Genomic DNA, 14,423 nt, shown 5'->3' with positions numbered 1-14,423 from the left:
ATATAGGCCTATCTATCTCATGTATGAACATATATGAAAAATGTTTACATAGGAGAATATTTAAATAATGAAAAAATATTATTGATTCCAGGAATTCAATGTTAGATTACATTTTTTTAAATCTTATATACTGAATTACATTAACAGATCAAAGAAGAAAACACACAAACATTTCAATAGATGATAGAAAAGTTGGTGATAAAAGTTAATATCCAATACATTAAAAAAAAATCAGCAAGCTAGAACAGAAGGAAACATCAAAACTCAAAGCAAAAATTATACTTAGTGGCAAAAATTAGAATCTTTCCCATTCAAATCAGGTACAATTCAAGGATGCCTGCTATCACTGCTACTATTTAAAACTATAGTAGAGGACCTAGCCAATTCAGTAAGTAATGTAAAAGAAAAAAGCTCTATAGGTATTATAAATATGTAACAGGAAAAACCTTGAGAATTAATTGACAGAAAGCTGCAACAAGGTAGCTGAATACAAGATCAATATACAAAAATTAACAGCTCTACTATAAACCAATAATAATGAATTGGGAAAAATAGAAATATCCCATATACAATAGCAATGAAAACTATTATCACTATAAATAAACAGGAAATATATAATACCTCCATAAAAAAACCTCTAAAAATTTACTGAATTTATTGCATAAAAGCAGTCCTTAACATATCTCCCCAAATTAATTTACAAATTCAAAGAAATCTCAATTAAAATCCCCAAGCGAATTCTATAGAGAAAAACATTTCTTTCTTTCTTTCTTTCTTTCTTTTCTTTCTTTCTTTCTTTCTTTCTTTATTAGGATAAAAAATGTTTGGGGTGCGTGGGTGGCTCAGTTGGTTAAGCGTCTGATTCTTGATTTCAGCTCAGGTCATTATCTCACAGTTCACGAGTTCAAGCCCCACATCAGGCCCTGCGCTGACAGCAAGGAGCATGCTTGGGATTTTCTCTCTTTCTCTCTCTCTCTCTGTCCCTCCTGCACTCTCTCTTTTTCTCTCTAAGAAGAAATAAATAAACTTTATTTATAAAAAAAACAAAAAGAAAGAAAGAAAGAAAGAAAGAAAGAAAGAAAGAAAGAAAGAAAATGTCCTAGACAATCTTGAAAAAGAGCACTGAAAGGGTATTTGCCATACTAATTGTCAAATATATATTATAAAGCTTTCAGTAAAATTTTTAAAGGGGGCATTGGAGCAGAAATAGACAAATTAATGGTACAAAAAGAGAAAAACCCTAAACGTACCTACACATATAATAGGGATTTGGTGTATGATTGTATTGGTGTGGTATATTGAATCATTGGATAAAAAATGAAGTATGTAATAAATAATTTTTAGAACAAATGACTACCAATTTGGAAGAAAGTAATTAGATTTCCTGCCATTCACAAAAATAAATTCCACATGGATTAAAGATTTTAAGTTAAAAAACATGAAAAAGAAGAAAATTTAGAATGTGTTTATAATCTTAAATTCAAAAAGACTCTTTTAAACAAAATTCTTAGATAAATACTAAAATTTGGAAGGAAGTAAGTCAGAGAAAGCCAAATACCATGTGATCTCACTTTTACATGGAAATTGAACAGAAAAAAAGTTCATAATACAGAGAACAGATTGGTTGTTGCCAGAGATAGGGGTTGGGGAGTGAGTGAAATGGGTGAAGGGTGTCAAAAGGTACAAACTTCCAGTTATAAAATGAATAAATTATGGGAATGTAATGTGCAACATGGTGACTATAATTAATACTACTGTATTGCATGTTTGAAAGTTGCTGGGTAGCAATAGCACTGCTAGGAATTTATCCAAGGGATACAGGAGTACTGATGCATAGGGGCACTTGGACCCCAATGTTTATAGCAGCACTCTCAACAATAGCCAAATGATGGAAAGAGCCTAAATGTCCATCAACTGATGAATGGATAAAGAAATTGTGGTTTATATACACAATGGAATACTACGTGGCAATGAGAAAGAATGAAATATGGCCTTTTGTAGCAACGTGGATGGACCTGGAGAGTGTGATGCTAAGTGAAATAAGCCATACAGAGAAAGACAGATACCATATGGTTTCACTCTTATGTGGATCCTGAGAAACTTAACAGAAACCCATGGGGAAGGGGAAGGAAAAAAAAAAAAAAGAGGTTAGAGTGGGAGAGAACCAAAGCATAAGAGACTCTTAAAAACTGAGAACAAACTGAGGGTTGATGGGGGGTGGGAGGGAGGGGAGGGTGGGTGATGGGTATTGAGGAGGGCACCTTTTGGGATGAGCACTGGGTGTTGTATGGAAACCAATTTGACAATACATTTCATATATTAAAAAAATAAATAAATAAAGTAAAAAAAAAAAAAAGAAAGAAAGTTGCTGGGTAAATTTTAAAAGTCCTTATCACAAAAAAAAAAGATTTTTGTAACTATGTATGGTGACAGATGGTACATTTATTGTGATTATCATTTTATAGTATATACAAAGATCACATCATTATGTTGTACACCTGAAACTCATACAATGTTACATATCAATTATACTGAAATAAAAAATAAAAACTGGAAAGTAAAATATTAATAAATTTAACTACATAAAAACTTTACATTTCTATGCCACAAAAACACCATAATTAAGTTTAAACAGAAACTGATTATAGAAACTACTTACAACGTTTATAAAAAAAGAGTAATATCCAGAATATACTAAGGATTTCTACAGATAAATAAAAGGAATGACATAACAGGAAAATGATAAATGAACTGACCATTCACAGAAGTAGAGCAACAAATGAGAAATAGCCATATGAAAATGCACTGAATTTCACTAGTAATCAGGAAAATGCAGATTAAATAACAGTGAGAATCCATTTGAGGCCCGTCTGTCTGATTAGCAAAATCCAAAAAGTTTTATAATATTGAATGTTGGAGAGGATGGGGCAAACTCGCCACTCTAGTGAGATTACAGACTGTTGGTGAGGCCATTTTGCAGAACGCACTGACACTTGAGATGAGCTTATCCTTTGATCCAGCAATCCCATTACTCAAGACCCACACCAGAGAAGCACTGGCACGTGTCCACAAGATGGCAGGAATAAAGAGAATCATCAGAGCTCTGTTTGTGGTAGAGAAAACAACAGGCATGATTCCCCTATTGCCTCCCCTAAGAGAAGCAAAAGGGGGAAATAAAGGGGAGGGGAGGGGAAGAGAGGAGAAGGAAAAGGAGGAAGGAGAAAGGGAGGGACGGGTTTTTTCTTTAATATGAGCTTGACTTAAGAGCACAAAGCAATTTTCAGAACATGTACGGTGTGATAGCATATTTGTAAAAGCAAAAACTATGTATTTCTATATATCCGTATATTACATAAATGCATTTTTTAAAGAGCCATAAAGAAGACCTGCCATACATAATGGAATATTATTCAACCATGAGAAAGAAAGAAATCCTACCACGTGCTACAATTGAGATCATTATGCTAAATGAAATAAGCTAGACCAAAAAAGACAAATATTGTGTGATGTCACTTACATGTGGAATCTGAAAAATGGTTGCCAGGGGCTAGGGGGATAGAGTAAATAGGAAACGGTTAGTAAAGGGTACAAACTTTCAACTATAAGACATAGGATCTGAGCATCAAATGTAAAACATGGTGACTATAGTTGAAAACACTGTATTGTATAAGTGAAATTTGCTACCAGAGAACTTAAATGTTGTACCAAAAAAAAATAATAATAATTTTAAAAAAAAGAGAATAACTCTCACTCTGTGATTCAAAGTTATTTTATGTTGGGTTGACGTACCACCTAAAATCACCTCCCACACCACCAGTGAAACATGTCCTTTAGTAAAGAAATTCTGAGGTAAAATAGATCAAGAGGTGGATGGATGGATAAATAAAGAAATCAATAAACAACTAAACAGCACGTCAAACTGGTAACAGTCATCACCTCTGGGAGATGATCAGGAGTAATTTTAGCTTTATCCGCCGAAATACATACATATATAATGAGAATATCTTCTTCTATAGTTTGTGAAAATTTTTAAGAACTTTTTTAAAAATAATAAAAATGTTTTGGGGACAAAGACAGAGCTCTGTGACATGCTGCCAGAAACATTCCTACAGACTGGCCCATAAACATTTCATATACTGATATCTACCTTAAGCCAGATATGCCACCATTCCTTTGGTCTTCATACTTTCCCTGGGAAGATTCTGGAATCACAGACTGGTAAAGGAAGACCATCCAGATAGGGAAAAAATATTTTTTTTTTTCATTATGTGCCAAGCACTGTCTTAGGAACTTTTCTTTTTGTTCTTTTTTCATTTTAACAGCCTTTTTTTTTTTAATTTATTTACTTTGAGAGAGAGAGAAAATGCAAATGGGGGAGAAACAGAGAGAGACGGAAGGAGAGGATCCCAAGCAGGCTCCACACTGTCAGCACAGAACCCAACGCAGGGCTCCAACCCATGAACCGTGAGATCATGATCTGAACCAAAGTCAGAACCTTAACCGACTGAGCCATCCAGGAACTCCCAAACAGCCTTTATTTAAAGCTGTGTATGAGATTACTTTATTCCTACATCTTCTCAATATAATCTTCTTCTTTATATTTGCCCTTTTCCTCTCCTTCAAGGATCCTTTTGTGGTCTCTGTCCAGTTTTAGTCTAGTGACAGCCACCTTCCTAGGGCGAAGGCCCACGTGGACAGTTGTGCCATGCGCCTTCTCTCACTGTACTCAGTCAATGTAGATGATGTACTTCTTCCTGTAAACCCGGACTACTTTGCCAATTTGCTGACCTTTGTAGTGTCCTTGCACAACCTGTACTTTATCATCCTTTCACATGGGCACGGATCGAATGTTGCACTTCTGTCTCAGCTGTTTGGAAAGAGGGGAAGACATAATCTTCCTGCAAATGTGGGAAGGTGCATTGAAATGCCTTTTACAGTTCTTGCTCCGGTCAGAAGTCACAAAGGGATTGAACTTCATTTTGGCCCGTGGCACTTCAGTGACGGCAGCAAAAGGGTCTAGGAACTTTTCATGAGTTACTGACTCTAACCCTCACAACAGGTCTAGGTAGGCATTATTAAGAGATAGGCATTATTTTCCACATTTTGCACAAGAGAAAATAAAATCCAGAAAAGTGAAGCAACTTGTCTAAAATCACAGTTGACCCATCAGGAGTTATACAAATCCAGCCCTTTGGTTTCCAAAACCTATCCCACTCCTCCTATAATAGGCCACTCCCTGTTCCACCACTGAGAATGGGATCCTTAGTTAAACTGCCCCCAGCCGGGGCACCTGAGTGGCTCCGTGGGTTAGGTGTCTGACTGTTGATTTCAGCACAGGTCATGATCTTGTGGTTCGTGGGTTTGAGCCCCACATCAAGTCCTACATTGAGCCCTGCATCGGGCTCTGTGCTGGCAGTGTGGAAATTAAAATATATATATATTTTTTTTTTTTTTAATTTAAAAGACAAAACAAACAAAACAGCCCCCAGCCCAATGAACTGGGTAGAGAGAATCAAATGTGGCAGTGTGACATGAGGACGTGCCTTCCAGATGCCCCTTCACAGAAGGACCTACTGCCCAGCTGCTGAGAATGCCTCAAGCTGCCAGCCCCTTCAGGGATTGCCACAGCTCCTGCAGAGGATCGAGGAGGAGGAGATTAAGTCTAGGCTGTTGTCACCAGTTTGCATCCCCAGGAACAGAGTCCGAGATGGTGTTGAGAGGGCAGGATGTACATTAGGAAGCCTCTTTGGGATCAACAGCTATGGAAGGGATCAGGCAGAAGAAGAAGAAGTCAAGAAGGCCCAATAAATAACCTTGGCCAACCCCATGAGGAGCTCTGGACCTAAGATGGCCCATCAGAGTTGTCCCATGTGGAGCTAACATGGCCCAGCCTTCAGGTCTCACCTCCACCCATCATTGCATGTGGGCCACCAGAGAAGGGCATGACCTTGAGCTGAAGCAAAAACACACGAGGGGGATGACAACTGAAGGCTACCTGCTGACAGCAGCTGGGGCAGCAAGTCCTTCCTTGAAGGGAGATCTGGCACCTCAACATGTACATCACAGACTGAAAGATAGGTTTTGACTGAAAGTCAAATCGCAGTCCTACCCCTCCCTGACCATTGCAGGACAAGAATGGTCTACCCTCTGGAGAAATGTCTCAGGGAAGCCCCAGACTCTGGAACATCAGGAATAGTGGGAAGTTAAGGTGAGGTGCTGAATTAAAAGTGGTGAATTTAGTGAAATTCTGCCTCCTGAATGGTGAGAGCTCTGCCTCCCTCCCTTTCCCAGCCAAGCTCCCAGAACTTCTATAACCATGGTGGGGAAACCGCCAAGCACAGGATAGGCAGATCCTTCTCTGGAGAAACTGCACAGCCCCAGAGAAAAGACATACAGATACTAAAATCTCAGGATTTCCCAGTGAAAAAGCCAGTTCACCACTCGGCCACCCTAGGATAGAGGCCAGCAGTGAGAGAGCCTGCCCCCCCCCCCCCGACACACACACACACGTCTGCCAGTTTTCTGTGCCTCACTCTTCATTCTAACAGACCCATGTCTCAGCAATACCTGACATTTAAAGGAAGCCTTGAACAGAAAACAGAGAGCAAAGCAAATAAATAGGAATAGGAACTGGAAGAAATTGAGCTACGCAGGACGTTAAAAAAAGCAACTTGTAGGGGAAAAAAACCACTTAAAATGAATACACACAGAGTCCTAGGAGACACTGTCACATCCACGAACCAAATGCAGGCTGCTATTTTTAAAAAGCATCAAGAACAAGAGAGAGAAAGAGCCCCTGGAAGCTAAACCTGTGATAGACACAATTGAAAATTCAATAGGAAGTTTAGAAAAGTCAACAAAAGAGATCCCGCAGATGATAAATAAAAGAACATAAAATAAGAGGAAAGAAAAGAGTAAGATAATTAGAAGTTCAATCTGCGAGATTCACTATTCAAATATGGGGAGTTCCAGAAATGAAGATGGGGCAGGGAGGAGGCAATGGGAAAAAGAACTTTAAAAAATAAAAAAAAGAAAACTTCCAGAACTGGAGCATGTGACTCTCTGGATAGAAATCAGCCATTTATAACCCACTCTACAATACATCATTGTGGAATTTCAGAACACCAGGAATAAAGAAGAGATTTTAAAAGCTCCCGGAGAGAAATGGAGGAAAATAACCGAGGCAGAAGAAGGCACAGAATCCAGGAAACTGAACCCAACAGAGAAGAGAGGACAGAAAACTCCTAAGAGGAGAAGTCCCAGGAGGACAGCAGGCCCAGGAGCACAGAGTCCAGACTTGAGCAGAAAGGTGAACTCCAGGAGGGAGATATGGGAAGGCAGGAGGTTGGGATTGGTAAATTATCTGCCAGATGGTGTGGGATAAATTAGCAAAAGGTACGAAGAAAACTAAGCAAAATAAATAGATGTGATTAACAGCTCTGGAAAAAGTAAAATGAAAGGAAGTGTAACCTGGGAATGCAAGCTGGTGCAGCCACTCTGGAAAACAGTATGGAGGCTCCTCAAAAAACTAACAATAGAAGTACCCTACAACCCAGCAATTGCACTACTAGGCATTTATCCAAGGGATCCAGGTGTGCTGTTTCGAAGGGACACATGCACCCCCATGTTTATAGCAACTATCAACAATAGCCAAAGTATGGAAAGAGCCCAAATTTCGGTCGATGGATGAATGGATAAAGATATGGTATATATATACAATGGAGTATTACTCGGCAATCAAAAAGAATGAAATCTTGCCATTTGCAACTACGTGGATGGAACTGGAGGGTATTATGCTAAGTGAAATTAGTCAGTCAGAGAAAGACAAAAATCATATGACTTCAGTCATATAAGGACTTTAAGAGACAAAACAAATGAACATAAGGGAAGGGAAACAAAAATAATATAAAAACAGGGAGGGGGACAAAACAGAAGAGACTCATAAATATGGAGAACAAACTGACGGTTACAGGGGGGGTTGTGGGAGGGGGGATGAGCTAAATGGGTAAGGGGCACGAAGGAATCTACTCCTGAAATCATTGTTGCACTAGATGCTAACTAATTTGGATGTGAATTTAAAAAAAATAAAGCAAGTCAATTTAAAAAAAAGAAAGAAACGCACATAATCTATATAAGGAGTATTAAAATACTTTCCTAGCAATATAAACAATAACTTCAATGCAATAGGAACAAAAACTGTCTCTCCATAGTGGAGCACTAGATTTTGTAAAATAATTACAAAATTCATAAAATGCTATTCGGGATCGTGATTAAAAAAATGAAATAAAGAAAGGAACTGTAACCTTAGTTACAGTTCAGCACTAAACAATATGTACATGTAGGGGACACCTGGGTGGTTCAGTCGGTTATGCATCCGGCTTCAGCTCAGGTCATGATCTCAAGGTTCAGGAGTTTGAGCCCCGCCTCAGGCTCTGTGCTGAGCGCTCAGACCCTGGAACCTGCTTCAGATTCTGAGTCTCCTTCTCTCTCTGACCCTCCCCTACTTGTGTTCTGTCTCTCTCAAAAATAAATATTTTTTAAAAATTATTGATATGTAGATGTAAACAATATTTACATACATGATGAAATGGGGCAAATGCAATAGAACACACTGGGTGATGTATGCCTGATCCTGAGTCCCTGTCTTCCCTAATCTCTGCCAACCTCTAGTTATCATATTTGTCTGGGATTTGTAGGACTGCATGAGTAGCTGATTGGGTGGCTATTAGGTGGCTTAGTTTGTGTAAATATCATGTGTTGGTCTTCTCCATGTTCTTTTGGGGTTTTGTTGTTTACACACCTCTTTTTTTATATTGAGAAAAACAGCCAAAGCATCTTTGACAAAAGTTTCTGTGCCAGGCAAAAGAAACTGGAGCATAGCTCAATGACCTCTCTTCTTAAAGTGTGGGAGTCTTACCCAATCCTTTCTTCTGTGTTCCCCTTCCCCTACTTCCCATTTTGGGCCAGATCTCCTGCCCTAAAAACTTGACTCTCACCCTATCCCCACTTTTTTCTCCCCCCCCCCAAAAAAGCCCACACACATACAATTTAATTTGTGGGGTATCTCCACGACTCATAAATGACTTATGCAAAAATCCTGAAGAAGCTAAGAACATTTCATCCCTGGTTCCCAATCTCCTGTGTCAAGACTATTCTTTGATGTGATTCATACTAACACACTTGTATTTGGATGGCTCAAACCTACCTTAATTTCTAAACCTAGAGTAGAGAGAAGTAGAAGCAAGAAGGGGGACTTCCATGTAGAGAGCAGGGACAGACCAAGAAAGGAAGATGAATGTATATCCAAGTCAATTAGGGATTTTATACAGGTGCAAGAAACTTATGTCAAAGTGGCCACAAGACTGTTTAATAGGAGATAGATAAATGTAGCTCCATGCATGTTTACCACTAGAAACCAAAGCTTTGGGTGAAATCTTGAATTTACTGGGGAGAAAAAAGTGTGTACCTCTCTGCTCTTTCCCTGATCCCTTCCCCTCATTTCTGAACTGTGGGAGACTGAGCCCTCTTGGGCTTTAGAGACCCCATCATTGGGGCATGTTTATTTGATGGTTGGTATTGCTATGCCAGGTACTTCCTTTCCTATTTGCTAACATTTTGTAACACACATGCTAACCTTTTCCCTTCTCTTATCCTGGTAAAATACAATGAATATATAAAAATTTACTGATACTGAAACAAAATTCCACTCACTGTAGCAACAAAAAATTATAAAATGCCTAAGTACATACTTGAAAAGAAACGTACAAAACTTATACATGAATAAAACTATAAAAATTTTCTCCAGATGATAAAATGTGATCTGAATAAAGGGAGAGACATTCCATGCCCCTGGGTATGAAGATTCATTATTGTAAAACTCATTATGTCCTTCCTACATCAACCCATAAATTCTCAATGCAAATGCTCCAAAATCCCAATATGATTCCTTGGTGAAATTTGACAAACTGATTATGAATACCCTCTGAATGAGAAAATATTCAAGAACAGTCAAGCAATGCTTTAAAAATAAGAGCAATACAGGGACTTAATCCACCAAATATCAAAAGATCTTTAAGGTGTCACTAGTGTAATAATAGAGAGATGAAAGAGAATAGGAAATTATAAGAGACTCATTATGGGTCAGAATACATTTAGATAAATATAATATTTAAAACCAGTAGGAAAAAGAAGGATTATTTAAGAAGTGTTTTAGGGACAACTGGAAACTAAATTAGAAAACATTTAAGTTGGATCTCTACCTGACACAAATACGTATTTAAGATCGAGTGATAAGCACAAAAAGAAATATTTTCTGTTGTGGCAGAGCTAACGGGTAAGAAAACAGGTATTAAATCAAAGAACCATGCATATAAATAAAAGTCACTATCGTTGTAAGGGCTACAAAAAAGGTGCTACTTTCTGGGGCACCTGGGCGTCTCAGTCAGTTGAGTGTCTCTTGATTTCAGCTCAGCTCATGATCCCAGGGTCATTGGATAGAGCCCCACATCGGGCTCTACACTCAGCAGGAAGCCTGCTTGAAATTTTTTTTCTCTCTCTCTGTCCCTTTTCCCCACTCATGCTCTCTCTCTCTCTAAAATAAAATTTAAAAAAAATTTTTTTAAGTGCTACTTTCTGTTATGAAAACTCAGAAGAGAAGTAATTAGTTTAGGAAAGTCAGGATAGGCTTCCCTGAAAGGAACTGACTGAACTTAGTCCTGAGATCTGAAGAAAAAACTAAGGATTCGCTCAGCAAAAAGCTGGAAGGCAACATACCTAGCAAAGGGCACAGCTGTACAAAGGCTTGTGGAGAAGAATGTATAGAGCATTCAAAGAAGCAGGGGTGGGCTATGAGGACTAGAATTTAGAAAAGAGAAGGGAGCATGAGGCCGGATCCTGCAGGGCCTGGGAGGTCACATTAGAGGTGCTGTCCTAAGAGCAATGGAACACCTTGAGAGTTTTAGCCAGAGGAGTGACAAGAGGAGATTTGGGTTTTGAAAAGATCACGTCTGGCTGCAAAGCAGACACATGGATTGGCTGAGAGGCTGTACTGGGTCAGGCGATAAACAAAATGTAGGCGACAGCAGTAGTCCATACAAAAGATATGAATTGTTTGGACTAGAGTGGTAGCAACAAAAATAGAAAGAGGTGTGCTGATTACCTGTTTAAAAGGCAAAATGTACATGATTGATGGTGGATTGGATACTGAGGATGGGAGAAAAGGAGGCATCAAGGGTAGGTAGATGGTAGGGCACCTGGGTGGCACAAGAAAGCGTCCAACTTTAGCTCAGGTCCTGATCTCACAGTTTGCAAGTTCAAGCCTTGAGGCTGTCAGCGCAGAACCTGCTTTGGGTCCTCTGTCCCCCTCTCTCGCTGCCCCTCCTCACTGCCCCTCCCCCGCTCGCCCACAGGCTCGCTCTTGCTCTCCCGCTCGCTCGCTCTCGCTCTCAAAAATAAACAGTTAAAAAAAAAAAAGAATGGGTGGATGGTTATGCCATTCACAGAAGATAAAGAGCACAGGACCAGTTAGTTTGGTGCTGGAGAAATCACAAATTCAGGTCTGAACGAACATACAGAGTTCGAGGTATCTTGAGATATGCAACTGCAGCTTCCAAGTAGGCAGTGTGGATAGAACCTTAGGGAAAATATTCACATGTCACTTCTTCTACAGAACATGAAGTAGAACCATATTAGCTGCTACTAACAAACAAACCCCACGGCTTTACTGACTCACCACAACTGAAGTTCATTTCTCATTCACGGAGCAGTCGAAAGCAGGTTGTGAGAAGCTCCCGTTCATATGCAATGCAGGCACACAGGTTTCTCCCTACTTGTGGCCTGCTCCTCCCCTCAGGCATCCTAGGCCTCTGCATTCAGGCAGAAGGGGAAACAGAGTGGGGAACACACACCTCAACAACCTTAACCAGGCAGTGACACATACCATGAATTACACATCACATCTCACTATGTTTCACTGGTAAGAATAGAGCCCCCACTGAGCACCTACTTCCTAGAGTAGTGCTGCCAGATAAAAAAGGATGCATAGCTAAAGTTGAATTTTGGAAAGAAAAAAAAAAAGAATCATTTTTTAGTATAAGTATGTCCCAAATATTATACTTGAAAGTCAAACGTAACTAGGTGTCTTGTTTTTCACAATTGCTTGCTTGCTTCCTTGCTAAACCTAGCAACCCTATCCCAGGGGTGCTATCTAACCCTATCCACGCAGAGGTCACACATTTTGATGTACAGTTAGTCATTTATGCCATAGGATACAAACGACTTAGAGCAGACTTCCCCCATATTTCCTGTGCAGGACACGGGTTGTTTATAGCAACATGTTCTCGAGTTTGAAAGACCAGAGAAGAAGAGCCTTAGAAATAAAGGATGAATGAGGAGCACTCTTAGCAAACCTTAAAGTCAAAAAATACAAATCAATGTAATTTATTCATTTAGCCATTGGGCATTTATTGAGCACTTACTAGTTCTAAGTGCCATGCTCGGGGCTAAAGATGCTGAGATATTGCAACCCATGCTCTAAGAAGCTCATAGCCTTGGGAGTGGGGGCAGATGGAAAAATAAACAGCAGGTGAATATGTAGCACCTAAGTCAAACTGATAGGAATCCAGAAGGTTTCCCAAGAGAGATGGTGGCTGAACTGAGCCTTAGAACTGAGCCAAGTAGGAATCCACCAAGTGAAGGTGCACAGATTGTTACATCCATTCACGGAGTAGTAAGGTACAGGACATACCTTCACACTGTAAACAACTAGAAAACTGGACAAAATATATGAAACAGTTGACATCAGGCAGAGAAGGCCTGTAATCTCTGAGAGAAAGGAAATAAGTAAGGTGAACCCTTCCTACAATTGACCTGGTTTTCTGCCTAGAGGTAATTTCTGGATTTCGGTACAGGGAAGGGAACCCAGACAGAACCTGGCAGACTCACTTGAGTTAAGGATACAAAGCCAGGCCCTTTGGGAGGCTAAAATAGCTGGAATTCATATGCAGAAAAAGTTTTCAAGAAATCTGCACGGGGTCTCCTCAAGTCTTCAACTGAATACTAATCTGTAAAGACTTCGATAAATCTCCACAAAGCCAAAAACAGGACAACTGCTAGCAGCTGAACAATTCCCAGAGCCTAGGAGATGTTTAGGTCCCCCCAGCCAGAGTGGAGACAACTCATTAAAAAGAGGAAATTCAAAGCAATTCCAGAATTGTCATGCCTTAGTAGCAGAGTGAAGGGTACTCCAGACCAGTCCTAACAAAACGTAAAAACAAGCATAGAAAGGATCAACTGAGCTGCAAGTAAGTTGATTGCCTACCAAAATAAACATCAACATTCTATTTAGACAAAAAAAACTAAACACCCAACAAAATAACATTTATAAGGTCAACATCTAAAAAATTACTAGACATGGAAAGAAGCAGGAAAATATGATCCACATCCAGGAGAAAGATTAGTCAAAAGAAACAGACTCAGAAATAACAAGGATAATGGGATTACCAAGTGAAGGTACGCGGGAAGGGGATGGAATCCAAACCAAGAGAGTGGGTGGAATACACAGGGCTTCTGGAAAACTCACCTGGAGACTGTCCAGTTCCTTTTGGTTGCACTGGTGAGAACAGGGTATTTGTGACAGACACCCACTATCATCAGAAGCAAATGTAGAGGTAGGCTCCATCTGGAGAAATCTAGAAGACCCAGGTCGGTCTTGCCTACTGTCAAAAGAATGGCTGCCTTCCATCCCCACTAAGGCACTTCAAGTTCCCTGGGACAAGTTGGAATCTGAGCGTCTCTATTCTAGTCAAAGCTTTCTCACTCATTTCTAAGATGAACTTGGATTAAATACATGCATTTCTAAGGAAAGGAAAGGGAGTTCAGCCTTAAGGAGCACATACTGTATGCCAGATACTATACTAGGCACTCTGACATACGTTGTTTCACTTAATCCTCATACTAGCCTGAGAGATACTTATCTCCTTAGAAATGGAAACACTTAGGTCCAGAAATTAAGGAGTTTGTCTGTGGTCAATCGTGTACAGACAGTTTGCACTGCAATCTGCAAAAATTCAATGAATCAAACTTTGATGAATGCTTTTGAAGTCCTCTTGCATAATGCAGCCTTTGTAGTCAAGCACAACCAGAGTCCAAATTCCAGTTCAGCTACTTGCTAGCTGACAGCCTTTGGAAAGTTCCCCAGCTCTTCAAGACTTAGATTCTACGTATGTTCAGGGGGAAGAGTAAATCCCTCTTTTTATGATCATAGGGAAGATCAACTGAGAAGATTAAGAATGTAAACTGGGGCGCCTGGGTGGCTCAGTCGGTTAAGCGTCCAACTTCAGCTCAGGTCACGATCTCGCGGTCCGTGAGTTCGAGCCCCGTGTCGGGCTCTGGGCTGATGGCTCAGAGCCTGGAGCCTGCTTCCG

At 39.8% G+C, this 14,423-nt stretch overlaps 1 long non-coding RNA gene and 1 pseudogene across 1 annotated transcript in view; both read right to left on the bottom strand.

Annotated features, from left to right (window-relative positions):
- The window catches only part of LOC144612794 (uncharacterized), a 114,765-nt gene that overhangs the window by 86,126 nt on the left and 14,216 nt on the right, over window positions 1–14,423 (bottom strand). The window lies entirely within an intron of this gene.
- On the bottom strand, window positions 4,568–4,978 carry LOC132683030 (large ribosomal subunit protein uL24 pseudogene; annotated as a pseudogene).

Source organism: Panthera onca, chromosome C2 (assembly GCF_046562875.1).
Source record: "Panthera onca isolate mPanOnc1 chromosome C2, mPanOnc1 haplotype 2, whole genome shotgun sequence".
Lineage (NCBI taxonomy): Eukaryota > Metazoa > Chordata > Mammalia > Carnivora > Felidae > Panthera > Panthera onca.
This window is presented reverse-complemented; position numbering and strand designations above follow the sequence as displayed.